We start from the raw sequence: 18,047 nt of genomic DNA, 5'->3' as shown, positions 1-18,047 counted from the left end.
CTCATGTCCTTATACCTGCTCTCTGTTTCTTCATGCTCACAAGTTTAGTCTGTTATTTTGGTCACACCACAAAGTTATAATATTCTTGTAGATTTTCCAAACAAATCTCAGTCCTAGTGCTAATTGTCAGTAAACCTAGATTTTGCCAACATTTTATCTATCTGGTTTCCTATAGCACCAAAAAAGAAACAAAAAAATTCCAAACCAAACCAACCAAAAATCCCCAAAACAACAGCAAAAAAACCCACCAAACCAAAAACCAAAACAATGGAATATGTTGCAGCTTTTCCCATATGTGCCACATAAAATTCAGACTGCTTCTGTCAGTCTCTTTCATTGCACAGCTCTTCTTTCTTTCAGCAGCATACATTGGTCTTGCTTTATCCTTTTTTATCTTTTTTATCACAACAGCCTACAAAATATGCCTTTGCCCCTGCTTTCTCATTCCACATCCTTTGAAGGGTCCACTACAAACAGGAAAGAGTTTGGGGAGTTCTTCAGATACTCATCTGCATTATTTCAAGCTTCTGTAGGAATGATTTTGACTTTGCAACAAAACTTGAATAAAATAACAAGTATTTTTTATTGATACATATATTTCATTGTAACTAATGTTCTGATGTATCCAAAGATGTTTAACTGCATTATTATAACTTCTCAGTGATGCCATCTCACCTTCCCAGATTATGTGGTCCTAGGTAATAAAGCAGATGGTACCTAGCACAACAAATAACCTCAGCAGACACCAGTAACATGACTCATCTCCATTTCAGTTTGAAGCAGTTTGGCAGTGCCTGATCACTAAAGGCTGCGATACTAATGTGTGGATCTCAAGATTAGCCTGGAGGCAGGCCAGCAGGAAACAGAAATTTAATAGTCAATAAAAATAGGCAAAAGCAACCTGGAAAACCAGGGATTTGCTCTTCTGCCTCTTTGAGTAGTTTACATCTGGGAAATTTCAGTTATGACAACCAATTATTTTTCTGTGTTACATGGAAACCAGAATTATCAGATTCCCAAAGTTTATATAATCACTTGGAATAAAATTCTCAAAATGCACCATATTTAGGCAGATGCAGAGGAACAAAATTTTATTTTCCAAGTGCTGCAGTGCCCTCAGGGAAGTGAAGACAGATGCTTTCTTATCTTGGAGCATTGCTTACATAGAAAGTGAATAACTACAATAGTATCAAAATATCACCATCTTAAAAACATCTGAAAAGCTGTGCAAGATGTAATTTTTTTCCCTCATCCATCTGAAAACCACATGTCCCAAACCCACAAAATTATTACCTTGCCTGTCATTGGAGAAAAAAAATTGATAAAACACATTCCCAGCAGTTGCATTTGTAGAGAAGACCTCATGATCATGATGCATTTAGTTTCCAGAGTCAGCAAGCAAATTAAATTGTTTGACTTTAATATCAGTCTCAGGATTTTTTTTTTTAATCGGCCTAAGTTGGCAAAAGTGCTGATGGAAGCCAGAACCTGCAAGTTTCACCTCTATTAGCAAGTGCTTAGCACACTAAAAAAATGAGGCATACACTGGAAAATGCCCAACATTGTCTTAACTGAGTTTGAGGCAATTTAACAGGAGCAAAACCAGATCCAAACCCCGGGTTCTGACAAGAAGGATGCTTGTGGCTGTGTATCTGTCAGCTCTTAGCCCTAAGGATATATTTTTACTGTAATTCTCAATTGCATGGGAAACACATATGGGTAGCAGGTAAACAGCTGCTGTTTACCAGATGTTCGCTGTTCCAGAGACAAAAGCCAAGCTGCATTTGGCAACAGAGGAGCTGGCTGAACTTAGAGCAGAACTTTTGATAGATTGATGTTCAAGAATTTGCAGAAAAGATGTGCAGTCTGTAAGACCTTTCTGCAAACAATACATTGAATTAAAGCAATGGGATTTTTTGAAAGGCCTGGGCCTTCTAACCTCATATTGACCTGAATCATACCTGCCCCTTATACTTTCCTATTATTTCACTTTGACTTTAACTGCACCAGAAGGTACCTTCATACTTTCCAAAAATAAACTCAGATCAGACCAACTTGCACCAGACTGAAATTTAAGTCCCTGCTCATATAAGTACAGTGCTTACATGTCATCTTAAATCATCCAGTGCAATATGCACAGCAACATATTACAAATATATCTGCCTAAAAGTTAAAAATTCATGTAGCTATGTTTCTAAAATCTGGGCCTACAAAATTAAAGAATTACCCTCCAGAGACAGGCATGCTGGAAGACGATCCCTAATTCTTTACAAAAATAATTCTCTTTCTCTTCATTTTGTTCAGATAAAAAAGGAAAAAAATTCATCATGTTAGTTTGCAGCTGTTTTTAAAGAATTCCCTCCATGTCTAATGACTGCAACATTATTTTTCAAATCATAAAATACAGTGCAATAATTCTTAAGAAGTATGCAGCTAAAAAACTGGAACTATTTCATAAACAGGAAGAGAAAGAAAAAAAAAAAGAGGTTGAGGTCATTAATAAGAACAACAGCTCTGGGACCATGACACTTGGTCTATCATTTAAGGAGAAATTGCAGTAATTATGTGGGTCCAGAGGGTTTCTGCACAGTGCCTTATTTACCCAGGTCAATGGTGCCTGTCCAAGCTCCACATTTGTGAGCCATTTACTACTACATTCATTAGGGCATACGACCCAGCTGAGGATGGTTAATGATTTGTTATTATTCAGGAAGACCACATCATTGAGGCTGCTGGTTACGGCAAAATAGCCATCCCATCAGTGCTTCTGTTCTAGCATGCCCAAGCAGAAAATGCATTTTACAGCCTCAAATATGATGGAGAGATGGGGGATCTCATCCAAGTGTGCAGATACCTGATAGAGGATATTAAGGAAGATGGAGTGAGATGTTTCTCAGTGTCACCCAGGGACGGGACCAGGGTCATTGGGCACAAATGAAAGTACAAGAAATTCCACAGAAACCATATTTCTTTCACTGAGAGAATCACTGAGTATTAAAACAGGATGCCCAAAGAAGTTGCAGAGTCTTTGCCTTTGGAGACATTAAAAAGTTGACTGGAGACAGTTCTGGGGCAACCCACTCTAACTGTGTCTGGTGGGTCATACCTGCCAGCCCCAAGCATGCTGTGAGTCCATGAAAATTATGTGTTGCCAAGGAGACTGAAAAAGAAAAAAAAGGAAAGAAAAGAGAAAAGGAGAAAGGGAATAAAAGAGAAAAAGGGGAAGGGAAGGGAAGGGAAGGGAAGGGAAGGGAAGGGAAGGGAAGGGAAGGGAAGGGAAGGGAAGGGAAGGGAAGATGAAAACAGAACACAGCTGCCACTCAGATTGGAAAATATATGACCACTCCATAAGGATGGGCTGGTTTCTTGTCTTAGGTAGTTTTTTAGCAGCTCTGTATTGAATTCTACAATCCATGGTTGCAGCCAAAGCATTTAAAAGTATGAGAGGGAAAAACAAATTGGGTGTTGCCCTTTAAGACCTCCCACAGATTCATGATTGATTCATAAGAGGATTAGGACCAGAGAGATCTCCTCTCCAGTGGGTTGTTTGAATGTTTGCTCTTGAAACTTTGACAAATGATGAAAAGTTTTAGTTAGAAGCTTGTGGTTAGGCTCACTCTCAAAAAAAAAAAAAAAAAAAAAAAAAAAAAAGGGATTGCTAAGTGTGCAAGAAGATATTGTGGGTTTCAAAGCCTTTTTAAAGGCTTATTCCCAAATTCTGGTAACCTCCAGTCAACATCCAGCACCTACAGGTGTTGCCTGTCATCACATATAATTTTTGCTGGAGGCAAAGGAAAAAGTTCCCCTCTGGAATACTTGGGTCAGAGAATTCTGCAGCAAGAGCAACACCAGAGAAAATTAATTGATCTTGCAGAACTATGCATTTCATCTCTTGGCATCTTATAAATGTCACCCTTGTAATATGATTAGAACAGGGCAATTCATAATCCTAACTTATTACACTATTATGAGAGTTGAACAGGGAATTTAGTACATCTGGTCTTATTCTGAGCTCATAGTTATTGAACAGAACAAACAGTTTTCATTTCTCTGAAGGCTTTGTGTCCTTCTAATTACTAAAGCAATCTGTTTAGCTTTTCCAGCTGCACTAAAACCAGAGCTCTCAGCTTGGGACTGGTGTTCTCCAGTTCCTCCAAAGCCAAAGTAAGACCCAGGTACTCTATAAGAAAGTGCCAGTGGTATTCTGAGGACATAATTTCAGTTGATAAGCTGGATCAGAAAATGGTTTGGATTTAGTATATAGGACTGTCCAGGCACACAGATTTTAATCACAGGCAAACAGCTGAGCCTGTCAGGGTGTCAAGCAAGCATGACAAACTGTCATCAGTAGCCAAGCCAAACAGGTAATTAGGAAAAGTCTGCTCATTTTGCTCAAATACAATACAATCCCACCTCTGTGCAGTGACATTTACAAGATTGAGACTAGAGGGTTTAAATATATAGAGGCTTAAATCTATAGAGGCACTTTGCTCTTTCTACTGGCAGATTAGTAAATTTACCCATATTTTAACAAGCATTTCAAGTTATTTGACTTCCCTGAAGTTCCTGGTTCCAGAGCTCTTATACAATTTTCTAGTCTGGTATGATTTATTCCCATAAGGATGCTGACTTCCATGAACACAAAGAAATCCTTCTTCTTTGTAAGAAGGTGTATACTTTCACAGCATTCCATTGCTTCTGTCCGGAAATGCTACAGCTGTATAGATTTTGCTGATTTTATCCATTGCTGAAAGAGCTTACTATTAATTGCCAATATATATGAAAACTCACCTCTGTCATATCAGGACACATCCTCAGCAGACAATAGACCAGTTCCTCTACACACACCTGGAAAAAGGCCTGATCTCCTCAAAAGCTTTCTAGAAGAATTGGTGCAGGCCTCAGGTGAATCACAGGGAAATGTTCCTGAGAGCTTAACAGCTTTTTGAACTGTCATGGAGTTTCAGCTCTACTGCACAAATCCCTGCCTTCCTTTTCCCTTCCTTTTGCAAGTACACAATAAAGTCCCCTTTTCCCCCTACATTTTTTTACTGTTTTTTTTTGAAAACAGAAATCCAGGGTTTGATCTTTTCTATGGTAGTATATAACATGGAGTCTCGTGCTCAGGACACAGTAGCTTCACTGGAATTGGGATTTTTTTTCTATCATAGAAACTTGAAAAATTAGGTGAGAAATCAAACAAACTGATTAAAGCTCCATCAACACTGGAATAGAAATTTGTAATGTCAAATGGAATTGGCAGTACATGACCAGTTTTAGAAATCTTAGGGATTTAGAAGGAGACAGAATAAAACAGATTGCACAAACCATTAAACACCAAGCTGAGGAATCCCAGCCTCCAAGATTTACCTTGGGTACTGTCCTGAGCAGTGGTTTAACTACAGTAGTTTATTTCCTTTTGAGAACAAAAGGCGAGAATATGCTTCATTTTCTGCCTGCATTTGCTAAGTTTCAATCACTATCCATGGATTTTGCAGTAACTTTATACTACCCCAGCAGATCTGCAAATATATTCAAGCCTGTTTAAGATTTCAAACATTTTCTTTTTTTAAACTCAAAGAGAATGATCATGTGTTAAGCTACTAGTGTAGTCAAAAGGATATGTCCAGGTGTCTCAAGGACAAATATCTCCATCTTTTGAAAATTCACAGTGCTGCATATTTAAAATAAGTAACATACATCCTTGTCAATGCACCAAGGGTATTTGCACAGCAGAACTGATTCTAAGTCCCAGGGATGTCATCAAGTTCTTTCCACCCACTTTTCATCTATGCTGCCTTATATAATCATTGGACAAGCTGATGCAAATTTTACGTAATTTTTGTAAATGGAAATATAATAACTGGATTAATACAAAAGAGAGTCAATTGGCTGATCACAAAGTTTTTCAGCCCAATGAAAAATTGAAGCAGAGGAGCAAACAGAGTTCTGAAAGCCTTAAAACCCTCCTGAACATATTAGACATGTTATATGATGAGCATACTAATATTAGCATTGTTTAGATTGAAAGTCAATCAAAGAGAAATCAAATTGATTTTAGTTTAGGTCTAAATTATAAATAATTTCTAAATCGCTGTGTCCTCTCAGATTTATCAAGTGGGCAGGTAAGAATAATAAAACTGATAGGTATTCTTATATTGTGTTCTTCCAGTAAACCAGCTTGCATGCTGTACCATCAATTTCTCAGAGAATTCTCACTGTTTTCTATGTGTAATTTGGAACTATATTAACCTCTTAGATGCAGCCTTGCCTTCACTGTCAACTTTGCAAACCAGTATCCCGCTGATTTTAAACAGTTTCCCTGTGTTGTGCAGATTGGTGGTGCTTACATAATGAAAACGCAGCGGAGAGAGGGAAGGTTTGGCTTCCATGTGTTTCTTCCCCATTCTCTGGGACTGTAGGTACTACTGCAAACACTCTGATAATCCCAGCTCCAAATTGCAAGCGTGATGGTAGAAAATTAAATCACAGCTCAAGCACTTTAACTCGCAAAGACAGAAATGATTGCATGGCAATGTGTTGTAACAATTTCTTCTGTAAAATGGGGCAGAGTTGTAACAGAAAGGTCCTGGGGAAATTGTCAAGCATGATTTAATCTGAGTTGTATGATCATGAAAAGAACAATCTTCTGAAAAACCTAAAAAATCCAATTTCATCACCAAAAAGCAATTTCTCTTCTGGCTCCAGAGAAATGCACAAACTCAGAGAGGGAAAGGTGTCATTTATATATGCAAAATGCTCATGAGATAAGGATTTCCCTGCAGGTGTGGCTTTTAAAAACATCAGAATGATTCCATTCATTTTACAGCTGTGGATGTGGGGAAGCAGCCAGCCCTCACAATATGTTTACTGACTAATTATGTTGAAGTAGCCAAAAGCTAAAACTATTTCTGAGGGAAACATGCTCAGGAGCGATTCTCCCTTAGAGAAGTAAAACCATGACTTTGCACTGTAATAGTCCAAAGACCATCACAAGGTGTTGCACAAAGACCTGAAAGCATCAGAAACCAATAAATAACTCCCAAGTATGTGAACAGCACAGATAATTACAAAGGATCTGTTCTTGCATAGGCTTTAGCTTGCATATGACAAAGGATAGAAAAAGAGGAGCATGCAAGACAGCAGTGCCATACAACCACCATTCAGAGAAAGAATAATCAGCATTATAAAGTGGAGACTACAGGCTCCACTTAGCAGGAAGTAAGTTGAGTATTTTATTCAGATAACTCAAATAATAAAACCAGGAAATCATACTATTTTTCCCTAGCTTTTTGCCATGCTACAGCTGTTTTGTAACCCCACTTCCTAATTTCTGTGGTTTTGCTGTAACAGCTCCTAGAGCATTAAAGACCCGAAGGTACCTTAGTTCGTCAGCTGAGCTTTCTCAGAACTGACTCATGCTAGAAACTGTGTTTTATATAACTTCCTACACTGCTTGGGAAGCAAAAACTATAATTAACTTTGGTAATTAGAATAGGAATATTGCAATAACTCTCCTCCCAGAACTACATTTACTATGAAGTTATTAATCTTTGGAGCCTATTCTTGCATGAGCCAATTAATACATTGACAACATTACGATGCTTCATAAATAGTCTTAAAAAATGAAGCCCCAGAACACTGCAGTCTCAAGGATTAATGAACAACAACCTGGGCATCAGGTTTTAATAATGGCAGACCCTGCATTTGAAATTTTTATATGAATACTAATGAGTTAAGGCCCAGCTTCAGTACCCACTGGTAATTAGGGGAAAAACCTGGCAGTGAAGCTTGTAGTCATATACTCTTGGGTCTCTGCAGGTTTACAAGAGAGGACATCATTGTATGTTTTCACAGTGCCATTTCCACCACCTTGCGGGTTTGCACATGGTCAGCCCGGTGCTGACTCTCACCTCTGCCAGCAACATTCCCACACTGCAGTGGTGAGGAAAGGCTGCCCAGAAAGCCTCTGGAAGGACCCAAGCTCTGCTGGCACTGGTGACAAAGGCATTGTCATACTGGGGTGCAGGAGAAGCAAAGAAAAGCCAGGGCTGAGGGGTCTCAGAAGTTTCTATGGGGATCACACAGATAGGTTTGCCTTAGCCATTTCAAAATTTAAACTAGTCTGGAATTTTGAGTCAGAGTATATGTTTTCATATAAAATTTAGGTTTTACCAGAATTTTCAAGATTCAGAACACCCAGCTTTAGACATATCCAGACAGCACAGTATCCAGGCTCTGAGCATTATCCAAACCACCGCCACACTTCCAATCTGTGGCATCTCTTTTTTGTGTTTGGTCTTTCTTTTTCTGTCTTTTCCAGAGAAATTTTATTTTATAACCCTTCAATCAAGCTGCCATAGTTCACAGAGAACCAAAAAGGGCTTCCTTTTTCTTGACTACTTGCACAAGCTTAGCAGCTCTTCAATAGATAAATAAATAAATAAATAAATGAAGCAAATTTAATAAAGGAAAAAAAAGAAACAAGCATGATGAAAATACCAAGCAGTCAGTCATTGCAGGTTAAGAAGTGGTCTGTGCAGCATAGATCACATATTATCACATTATGCCAGCATTCATCTGCCTCTTTCCCTTTTTAGCAACATTCCTTATAGAGTTGAGAGAAACTGCAAGTGATCCTCTCAAGCATCCAAACAGCAACCTACAAACTTCTGCTTGGGTTTCAAGGTGGAAATGGCATCCAGATTTTGAGAAACAGGAAAATAAATCCAATTTAAAGGCATCTTTAGCAGAAGCAGTACAGACTTTATCTGCATAATTAAATCAGTTTTTATTTTTTTGCAATTCTCAGGAAAAAATTTGCATTAATTTAACAAAGTTGGTATAACTTAGAGGAGTTGTTAAGGTTAGTGGGCCACCTTTTCTCAGACAGTCTGCTTTTAATACTAAATGTACTCTTTTAAGAGAAAAGTGTAATATTAAAGATCAAGACTTCCTACAGGGGTTGGAAAACTTCTGACATGAAATATATCTTGAAAGGATTAAAACTTCATAGGAAAAAGACTCAAGTGCAAAGTCCTGACAACACAGTATTTATCTTGAAAGGGCACATATTTAGAAGTAAAATCATTAGCAAGTTCTGTACTTCACTTCTATATTTAAGAAAGCAGCATTTTCCAGGTTGATACTGATTTTTTAAGCTACTTTTAATACTTTAACAAATGCATTAGGTAGTCAAAAGAGAACTCTAATGTTTCAATTTTCTCAATTTTCTTTCTATCGTTGTTTCATTTTCTTAACTGAATACCTACACTTGGGTAGAAACACACACATATCTGTACATGTAGTGCCTATTTTAAGAAGAGGTCTGATATTTTGGTTTTTGGGAGGCTTTACTCCTGTTAGCGACACATCATGCTAAAGTCACCCTTCAGGCAGTGTATAATGTTGCCTTTTAATTAAATTTATGCTGTCTCTGCTATCACTCTTCTTAGATATATGTCATAATTGATTTTTACTTTTAATACAGCCTCTGGAATAAATGGATCTATTGGCTTTTGTTATTATATTGTTTGCCTCTTTAATATGATGGAAGAGACATCACCAAGAAAAAAATAATTTAAATTGATTTTAAAATAAATTATTGAAATATAAACTTCTGGGAATGAAAACTTACATGTTACTTTGAAAGTGAAATTACTTCTAACAAAAATATTTCCACTAACCATACCACTTTATTTTATTCCCTTAGAAACCAGTGTTCTCAAAACAGCATAAAAGCCATGAACTCTAGAAAGCACTCCCAAATTTACTAATAGCCTCAAATATGTATGTTTTTGCAAATGGAAATTCATCCTTGAAACTCCTCCCAGTCTCAAGACATGCCATCATACAGATTCCATCTCTGAAATCAGTAGTGCCAAGCCTCATTCCCCACGAAATAGCCCATCAAGTTCAAAAACAACCACAAAGTCTGGAGTGAAGTGGGCAGTGCCCTAAACGGTTCAAATGAAATTTTATCTGTTTGTGTGAGAGTGTTATGGAATCAGACATCCTTTCATTGCTAGCACAGGCTTTCATATGACAAGCCTTAAAGGGTAACCAGAAACCAATGGATTGTAGCAGCCTCATGACTGCACAGTCCAGCCTGCACTTTTTTGGTCAGATTTCTGTAGACAGTTGAGGTTAATTTGAATTGAGTCTGAAAGCCTTGATTTTCCACCCAAGAGACACATTATTCTGGTGGCACAGAACCAAAAGCAATTTCACATACTCTGAGCCTCTTTAAAAACTACTAATTATGTGTCACATTAGCAAGAGAATTGCCCAAAACTTAACACAAGACACGCTTCTTTTGCTTTCTTTAATCATTTTCCTCATTCCTGTCAAACTTGCTTAAAACAGACATGTTGAGAGAAAGTGATACATTCTCCTCTACATTTAGTACCAGAAGCTGGCTGTCAAAAGAAAGTTATCAGTTTCACCAAGCAGCTACAGAGAACTACCATAATGCAAAATTATGGGATTGCATGTGATACAAATCACTTTTTTTTTTTTTTTTTGTCTGATTTTGGTTTCAGTAAAATGCTCCTGATAAGCTCCTGTTATTGGTTGGTACCAAGAGATAAAATTTTAGGTAGATGAAGACCTTAGTGGTCCTGAGCAGCACAGCTATAGTCAGCCTCATCATATTATGCACGGAAAATCTTAACTTCCAGTCTGAACAGTTTGGTAGCTTTAGGAAATAACATGCACATTCAGAGAATTCTGTTTTCAGGATATGTAACATTACAACAAACAAACAAACTAAACCAACAAAAAAGCCACAACAACTACTACAACAACAAAACAAAACAAAAAGTACAAAAAAACCAATCAACCACATTTTAAAAACTCAAAACCACAGCCAATACCAAACCAAAAGGAAACCAACATCCTGCATAGTATCTGTGTGGTAATGGACAGTTTGGGACAAGCAATTGCTCCTCATTTAGTTCTTTAGCAAGTAAAGATTTTCCTTGCTGAGCTGCTGCTGTTTGTGGATGCTTAAAGCCTTGCTTCTTGTGAAGTTTGATTTTTCTCAGGAATGAAAAAAACTGGGATTATATTTCTATGTGATGATTCTTCAAGACCATGTAGGATTGACAGAGGTAAAAGCTGTGTGCACAAGCTGTGGGCACAAGCTGTGGGAGTTGACAGCCTGACACTGAAAAAATCTGTCATATATAGAACCCTTTGAGATCTTTGGCCACAAAAAAGGGAAACAAAGTCAAGGGAAAGAAAGACAAAATAAGAAATGCCAAGATATTTCTTATGGAGATGCTGTATCTGCTGTTTAAGATGACCTTCAGAGAAGCAGTTTAGTAAGAAATTCATGCTCACTCGCCAGCCTGGTCTTCCAAAAATCACACGTTTCAGTGACAGGGGTTACCCAAATCTGGAGCAGTAAACCAAACTGATTATTCACACTGTGGATCCCTTCCAAAGATAAGCATGGATGTTCCATTTCTTTAATTAATAGGAATTAATTATCTGTATCTTTCAGGCAGCTTGGCTGTCTCATCCCAAGCTAAGGGCAAGAAAGGAATAGGAAAGAATTACATCAAAATAAATATGTTCAGAAGAGTGCAAATTCGCTCTGATATTCTCCTTATATGCCTTAAGTCCAAAGACAGATTGCAGAGTCTACACAAAGACTCGAACTCCAGGGTCTTTTTGCATGCAAATTTTTGAGCCATGCCAAGAGAAGACTTGCAATGAATCACAGTAAATCACAGCTGAAATTCTGCAGAAAGGCAGTTGCAAAGATATAGCCTCTACTTTCCTCCCCCAATTTCAGTTCTGAATAACCTGACTTGTGGAAAGTCTTGGTTTTGCAGAAAAATTTTGGGCAAAATTTCATAAAACCTAAATCCTTAGAGAGTGTTCTCCAGTGGATTCTCAGAGAAGGGGTCTGTTCTGCCCTTCCGGGCTGATGTCAGTGATTCTGGCAGAGAGTTCGGTCTTTGCTTGGGGAAAAATTAAAAAAAAAAAATTAAAAAGTGACTGCCTGAAGGCAGAGTTCTCCTCACATGTTCTGCCTGTTTTCCCTTCCACACAGAAACAGGCTGGTGACTTGGATATGTCCCTGGCCTCTCATTGTGGTTGAACTGCCACTGTTAGCCCACAGCCTGGAGATAGGCTGGTGACAGCACCTCCAAGCATGTAAGGATATTAGAAAGGCAGACAACCACAGTCAAAATGGATGTGCAAGTACAAAAACCACTAACTGAGATTAAAATAAAGCTGATGAAGGCCGGGATCTTCTGAGAAATAGGCTTAGAAGCATTACAGGTCTAAATTCCTACATGGAAAATCGTAAAACGCTATTCCTTAAAATACCAAATAAAAATAACAGTATCAGTTTCCTCTTTGGCAGAAGGCTTCTGAGATGCTGCCTAGAAGTAACAGGTAAAATAGCTCCCTGTAAACAGGAACATCACCAGCCAGAATAAATTTCCCTGCAATCAACATCCCACCTGGCAGACCAACTTCAATTGCATGAAAATTCATAAAGAACAGACATAATCCAGGTTTTTTGGACTCAGGGGAATAAATATCCTGATGATGCATGGATCACCAGCCTAGAACAGGGATATTTTCCCATTCTTGCAAGATATTCCAGTATTATAAAACCAGATTCAAAGCTTGAGAATACCAACACAAATTTTGTCCTCACCTGTATTTATGAGGAATATATGTACATATACAAGCTTATACATAAAAAATACATAGAACTATACAAATGCAAACACATTCTTACAAAAAACACACTACACACACCTGCGTTAAAATATTAACCCAAATTTTATAGCACTGTCATAGAGAATTGATTTCCAGAAATGTTTGGACAATGCTCTCAGGCACGAGTTGTGGTTTTTGGGGTGTCCTGCACATGGCCAGGATTTGATGATCCTGGTGAGTACCATACCTTCCAATCCGGTATGATTCTATGATTCATTTTGCATGCAGTAGAGAAGGGATTTTACCAAGATTTTTTTGATAGAAATGAGAATTCATGCTTAATAACAGCAACAAAAACACTTCTCCTCAAATATAAAACAATTACTAAAGGGACATAAGCAAGAGTTCATTTTGTCTTCACAAGTAGTGCTATTTGAAAAAGTCATGAGAGCTTCATTTTTGTTACCCAGTTGTATAACAAATCCTCACATTTTGTTCTTTGTCAATGGAGAGACACCAGGCTGCAAAGGGTCAATGATATTTTTTCCTAAAAGAGCATTTCCAAGATTAAAACTGCCCATGAAGTTCAGCACTTGACAGCCTAAAGGTCAGCTTCTGAAAATGCAGAAAGAAAGAAAGAAAGAGCAAACTGTCCAAGACATCCTTGAAAGCAGAAGGTAATGCCAAGGAACAATCTTTGTGACTGACAGAAAGTTTGCAAGTGTTAGAGTTATTTATAAATTGGCTTTAAAGATCTTGGCTCTTACGTGTACGTGTTGGTGGGCACTGGTAGAAATAACACGAAAGGAAACCATATCTGAAACAAAGTTATGTTCAAAGAAATAATCTTTTCAACACACCCTTTACTGAATTCCTGCTGAAGAAAGTTGCATTACCTAGACCTGTCAAACTGCTACATTTCTTCAGCAGGACCATGATTTATTATTTATGTTGTGAGATACTGTAATAATAATAGTTACCTAAAACACTTTAAGAGTTTTTACTATTTAGCCTTGCTGCAGAAGGTTTCAAGCATCAGAAATGGGGATTCTAACTGAAAATTAACAGGCAAAACCTAATAAACAAAAGGGGGGAAATGCTCTAAGCAAACAAAGTGAGCATTAAGATTCCTGAGCAGGCTTGGAAGACACTGCTACCAAGTCAACAGCAATTAAAGGCAGAACTAAAATCTTATAAAGAAGAAATCTTAGGACAATGACTGAAGGAAGTAAATGAGGTAACATGCAGAAGCCATCCCTAATTAGGTGAACAATCTGGAAAGGCTTTCTCTGTTGGAGATGTGTCTGAAGACTTTGACTAATGCTGTAGGGCAAAGAAACATATTTTCATAGCTCTGTAACAGTCTTAGTCATCATTAGAAACCAGAAACTGTCAATTTCCACTTAATTTTTCTTGTGCTGGTAAATGAAAAGTAGTTGCCAACAACACCTTTTAGAATATGTTCTCTGTAAAAATCTCCCCATACTTCATGATGTTAGCAGCATCCTAAAAGGAACAGTTTTCACACAGAGAGAAGACAGCTCATTGAGAAGCCTGGGGAATATCTTGGGAGGTAAATATTATGGGCCTTTTTAAGCATCAGCAGTTTAGGCTGATGAAACATGGAGTTCTTAATAAAAGGGTCCAGATTCATATAGGAATAATACAGGGAAATATACAGAAAATGTTATACTTAAAAAAAAAAAAAAAATCACACTAAAATCCAAACAAAAAAAAAAAACCAAACAAAAACCAAAACACAAAAACCCAAACAAACAAACAAAAAATAACAACAAAAATACCTCCACAAAGACAAGATAAAAACAGTAAAACAATGGTGGCAAATGTTTTCTGAGAATAAAATTAATCTGCATCACACGGCAGAGTGCAGATAATGTACTGAAGACATGATTCTGCCAAAGTGCCTCCATCTTTCTTCCTTAAAAGGTTAAGTTTTAAATTAAGCGGCAACACAACAAAACCAAACAGACTTGCAATCCTACCCACAAATCTTCCAACAATGAGCAGCAGGCATCCTTAGCACAAAAATTTTGCTTGGAATTACCTCCTGGCACTTTTTCATGGTCTTCAGGCAAAAGTCTAACTCACTGAGGTGTTGCCATTGCACTGAAAAATGATTTTCCCCACTCTTTGTTGAAGCTTCTTGGCACTGTTTAAAGAAATAAAGTATGTGTCAGTTCATATTTGATGCAAAAAGTCAACTTTTGAAAAAATGTATATAAATAACACCAGAGGTACATGTAACATCCATGAAATGCTGGTAGAGACGTTAGTCCAGTTCCTGAGGTAAAAGGAAAAAAATGGGCAGTGTAGTAATGTCATTTTCTCTCCTCATTTCTTAGAAAAAAACAGTGCATATAAGAAGTAATTTTTGAACACACACATGAGAGTGTGATACACATAAACACAAAGTTTCTTGATATCAACTACAGCTTGGGGAAAAAAAATCCAAACAGATGACTCATAATTCTTCAGGACATAATAACTGCTGAATGGGGACATTTTACTAAAAAAACACAACATCATGTTTGATGAATCACATCTACAGGAAACATTTCCCAGTGGAACAAGATGATCTTTAAGGTCCTTTCCACCTATGCTTCTATGATCTACCTTGCCTATCCCACTCAGTACTAATTGCAAACCTGGAAAAAATCTGCTCACTAGTCCTCCAAAAATTCAAATATTATAGGCATATAAAAGTGGAAATTTATTTTTTGAGTCAAAAAGCATTATATCTGTAGATCTGTAAGGTATAAAATATCAGGAGGAGTGGAACAAGAATTTTCCTTATAACACTGTATGACTCATATACGTAAGAGCACCATCTTACAGTAGACAGAAATGTATTGTTCAGAATTCATTAGACAGTAAAGTGGTTGCTAAATCCTTTTTTTTTTTTTTTTGCTGCTAGCTTCATATCTCTCCCTTGCAGTTTTTAGCTGTTCTTCTGACAACTGACAGGCTGCACATCTCACTTTTTAAAATATTGGATATGAGAGTGTTTCTTTTTCCAGAAGAGACCTGGCTATTCTGAAAAGCACCCTGTTGTGATCAGGAGAAAATACAATGCTGTAAGCAAAGGAAAGGTGATCATTTTGTCTTTTTTTTTTTCTTCTTTCACCCAATTACAAAGTAAAAGAAATTCAAGACTGAAAGTACTTCCCTTATTATTTCAGAAGCAATATTATGAAAACAGCAAACTAAGACCCCCTTCCTACAAGCACTAACTGGCTTTCATGGAATGATTTCCAACAGTGATTGTAAATCCATGCATAAATGCTTGTGGCAACTGTGGACTTGTTTTCTGGCTCTCAAGTGTAAACATGTTGCCATAATGCACATTATGCTACTGCCAGATGTTAAATGACATTGCTTTTGTCATTACATTTACTCCCCTGTTTGTTTCCTCTGGTTTGGAAAGATACAGACTTTTGGAAAATCCCATTCTCATGTAATTCAAGGCTGCTTGTACTCACAGTATGGCTTCTTTGCCCTCACAAACTGCTTCATAAATATGCACTGACAAAAGCAATAAACCTGCTTAAAAAATGATATACAGACTTGTTTTTTAGGTATTCTCATAAAAAAGCTTCTCTTATACAAATCCTCTGAACCAAGGGTTTAGCTGTTAATTGTGACACTGCATGCAAGAATAGTAGAGAGATCCAGAGACAAATTAAAACAGAAATTCTACATGACAAACTATTTCGCTAAGTCCAGTCATGAATCACGACCTTAATCTTTCTGAAAAATTTATTGCCAACATGGGACTGAATATAAATAGTTTACAATGCTCGTGAATCTGAACTTTAAAATTAATTAGGGTCATCCAGAACTTCTTGAAGAATTTACTTACAGTTCAGAAGTAGCAGCAAATTTTGGATGAGAATATGGAAAAACAAGAACTGCTTTCTGTCCAGGACAGGGAAAGTATCACCAGATTCCCTGCACTTTTATATCTTCATCTCTCTTCCATAAAGAGAGAAATGTCAACCCCGATCCCTTTATGTCATGGGATAAAAATTCAGGCCCAAAACTCAGGGAACAGAGCACCAGGAACTTTTCTCTGTTTCCCACTGGCTACACTTGCTGCCCACAGTTCACTTTGCTGCTTTGAAGCTTTGGGCAAAAATGAACATTGGAAGCTGGAGTGGTACATGAAGAGGTCACAGTCAGTTTTTTTAAACTCAGACAAAACATTGCTTTGTCAAACCAATACACTCAATGACTTATAAGTGCACTTTCATAACCATTTAAATAAAGATTGACATTGTTTGTAAAACTGAAATGTTTGAACTGTTAGAGCCAGGCATTTCACACATTTCACCAAATTGGTGCTGAATGTGGGTAAGAGCAATTAACCTGGCACATCTGAGAGGACAGCAGCTTTCAGCTGGAATGGTCATTTGGGGATACACTCTCTTCACTAAAACAGGACCTCTGACTCCATCTTAGATATAACTCTAGCAGGACATAAAGTAGAAAATTTTCGATCAAATGGCCTCTAAACTGATGTTTCTCCTGAGTCTTCGGCAGAAAACCTTCAGCTTTTCTGGACCATCTCCCTGTCCTCAATTCTGTCACTCAAACCTCAAAGGAAAAAGAAAGAGAGGAAAGGAATTTAAGTTCACAAACAATGGCAACTACAGTTTAATGCAGAATTATCCTCATCTATTACTAGAAGGCATTAATTAATGAAACAAATTCTTTTTATTCTCATACACAGAAGCGTGTGCAAGTTATGAGGTAAAGAAGTTCTGTCAATTTCTACAGTAAGATAGGCATATAAAGCAGGACAGCTCTGATTTACTGACAGCAGATAACCCAATGTGAGCAGGTGAAGGCAGGAAATATCACTACTAAATATCCCTGTGGAAGTGGAATTTGTTCAGCTAGAATAAACTGTCACAATAATCCTAGGCAGAAATTTTCTTCCAGAGTTTTTATTCTCCAGTGAACAAAAATAAATGCGTGTGTGTGTGTTTGTGAGAGAAGCCCTCATCTCCTCAGCAACAGATAAGTTAGAATGGGCTTGTTTGAAATGTCTACAAAATAGGATGCTGAAAAAAAATTATGGTCATATAAGAGGCAAAAGACTTACAGAAAACACCTTATTATTTACAAGTGCCTACTGTAATTTTCCAGGAATTTCTTATTAATTTTGCAACTATCTTTATATCTAAATTGTGTTTCCCACACAAGATCAGGCTCTACACTGTTATAAGACTAACACCAGAATCTGACTGACTTGTTTATGCTGTTTTTGTTGTCAACAAGGAGAAAAAGGAATTCTCTATGGAAATTTACATCGCAATGAAGTAAATTCATGATAATTTTGA

The 18,047-nt window shown here is 37.3% G+C and overlaps 1 long non-coding RNA gene across 1 annotated transcript in view; it reads right to left on the bottom strand.

Moving 5' to 3' along the window:
- Nucleotides 1–16,654, bottom strand: part of LOC134432414 (uncharacterized) — a 29,381-nt gene extending 12,727 nt beyond the window's left edge. Inside the window, exons 1-2 of the long non-coding RNA XR_010031328.1 lie at nt 16,565–16,654; nt 14,750–14,854 (exon numbers count right to left, since the gene is read on the bottom strand). This is a non-coding gene — a long non-coding RNA (uncharacterized LOC134432414). The remainder of the gene's footprint in view (nt 1–14,749; nt 14,855–16,564) is intronic.
- Nucleotides 16,655–18,047: the final 1,393 nt, after the last annotated feature.

Source organism: Melospiza melodia, chromosome Z (assembly GCF_035770615.1).
Source record: "Melospiza melodia melodia isolate bMelMel2 chromosome Z, bMelMel2.pri, whole genome shotgun sequence".
Lineage (NCBI taxonomy): Eukaryota > Metazoa > Chordata > Aves > Passeriformes > Passerellidae > Melospiza > Melospiza melodia.
Note: the sequence above shows the minus strand (reverse complement) of the source record. Positions and strands in the feature narration are given on the sequence as shown.